Source organism: Amia ocellicauda, chromosome 12, assembly GCF_036373705.1.
Source record: "Amia ocellicauda isolate fAmiCal2 chromosome 12, fAmiCal2.hap1, whole genome shotgun sequence".
Classification (NCBI taxonomy): Eukaryota; Metazoa; Chordata; class Actinopteri; order Amiiformes; family Amiidae; genus Amia; species Amia ocellicauda.
The window spans coordinates 40,760,819-40,763,004 of record NC_089861.1 but is presented as its reverse complement, the minus strand read 5'-3'; the positions used below and the strand labels follow the sequence as shown (position 1 = coordinate 40,763,004).

The following is a 2,186-nucleotide window of genomic DNA, read 5'->3' as shown; positions in this document are numbered from 1 at the left end:
GAGCACCGAGGCGATTGTGACGTCAGTGGCAGCTGTGCCTTCTCTATTTAATCCCTCTCCTTCCCAGATGGAGGCAGCTAACCCGCTGAGAAGGAGGACTGACACTCCCAACCCTGACTGCCCGGAGCACCCTGTTTTGTGTGGATGTTTCGTTTTGGTTGTTTTTACCCCTTGTATTTTGTCCCGTTTACCCTGTGAACCACAATAAAGCCCGGACACCAACGGAACCAGAGATTCTCTCCATCCCTGTGTCTGGCTTTTACATTGTATTATGCATATTCTGAATCGATTTGTAATGTATATTCATGATTTATTGATTGAAAGAGTTCTGTTTCTTCTGGCTAAACTTGTTTGCACATTGAATATTGAATTGTAGTGTCTGTGTGTGTGTGTGTGTGTGTGTGTGTGTGTGTGTGTCACTAGAAGTCCAGCACACTATCCATTGTGGCACAGAACCACAAAACTGTACGACGAAGATACTCTTCTGCATGCCTGCAGATGACCGGGCGTCTCAGCGTGATTTGACAAGTAGCATTTACAGTTGTGTTTTTTAAATCCCTGTCTCGCTGATTTTGAGACGGATGGAAATGATGGGTTCTTCTATTTGGTAAAATGGCTTTGCTCACTCGAGAGGCAGCCAGGTTAAGCGGGCAATAATGCACAAGTAGCTCTGTCTTGCGAATCTTGGAACTGTCCATTGGACGTACACGGCGTCAGTCGTCAAGAAATGTCAAACAAGGAATGCCCACAACGATGGTGGGATAGAAAGCCACGGGTGCAAAATACAACGGCTTAGTAGTCCATGGCCTTAAGTACAAGGCCACCTGATCCAGCTGTTCCCGGAGATGCAACTGACACGGAGGGGGACTGGTACAGTGACAGTGGCTAGGAAAAGAAGCAGCGTATGAGGTCTTGATAGTCAAGCAAGGATTTGGGACAAAGTTGGCATTCCAGAAAAGTAAGAAGTGAAGGCATCAGCGAGGCACTTGACTGCAAGATACCTCTGGCTGTCACGAGGAAGCCCAGCAAGCTCTAAGTTTCATGAAGTGAGCACTGACTCTGGTGGGACTCGAACCCACAACCTTTGAATGACCACTGCCCTTTTCACTAGAAGTCCAACGCGCTATCCATTGCGCCACAGAGCCACGCAAGACATTTGTCACCATACTGTTCTGCACGCCTACTGATGACGGGGCATCTCAGCGTGCTTGTAGAAGTAGCATTTTCAGATGTGTTTTTTAATCCCTGTCTCGCTGATATTGACACAAAAGGAAATGATGGGTTCTTCTTTTAGATAATGCGGCTCATGTTGACTTGACTGTGAGGGGAAGTATTTGTCAAGCACACTGTCTTTGTCTGTCTGGCTGTCTGTGTGTGTCTGTGCTTGTGTGTGTGTGTCTCTGTGTGTGATGTGGGACAGTGCCCTGTCTGAGTGCCAAATATATTATATTCCCACCATTGTTGCAGCAAGATTGTGTAACCCATATATGAATTTAAGCTTTGTGTATGGCTCCGGAGAGGACAGGTACAGTAGTTCTGTGCAGGTGATTTTTAGAAAAACATTTTCATCCAAGGACATAGAAAGAACATAATGTAAGACACAGGAGACGTGTGTGTTAAAGTTTGAGGTACCTCATTACCATCATCTAGTTGCCCAGAAACCAAAGGGAGTCCTCTTGTATATGATAGCAAGTTCTTTAGAAAAACTTTAGATGTGTCTTGCCCAGTGACCATCTCCGGAGCGCTTCGTTGTAGCTCAATAAACTTTTTTGGTATTATTTCAGTTAAATCAGGTCCTGATTATTCCTTGTCCGCCTGTTTATTGAGGGAGTAAAATTTGTCCCTATTAGTGCGTCTGTGTCTGTGTCTCTGTGTGTGTGTGTCTGTGGAGGGTTGACATATTTGATATCCATAACATCAGAGCAGATGAGCTGAACATGTTTCTCATTATGCACACTGGGCACACTATATTGAATAGCGATAACACTACACACATATGAACACCAAATTATTGCTGAATCTATAGTTATGTTAACTCTGAAAATGATAAAATGATCATCTGAAACACACAACAATAAAGCAACGAACATCATTCCACAAAGCAAAGCGAGCACATACAAGGATACTGTAAATTGTAACTGTACGCATACACTAATGTACAAGCACAATGACCATGAACTCAGACC

General features: G+C 44.2%; 1 non-coding gene across 1 annotated transcript; it reads right to left on the bottom strand.

The window, feature by feature from the left end:
* Positions 1-1,054: 1,054 nt before the first annotated feature.
* On the bottom strand, positions 1,055-1,145 carry trnar-ucu (transfer RNA arginine (anticodon UCU)). The gene is given in 2 exon segments: positions 1,055-1,090; positions 1,109-1,145. It is a non-coding gene; the product is annotated as a tRNA-Arg (tRNA).
* Between the last annotated feature and the right edge of the window lie 1,041 nt (positions 1,146-2,186).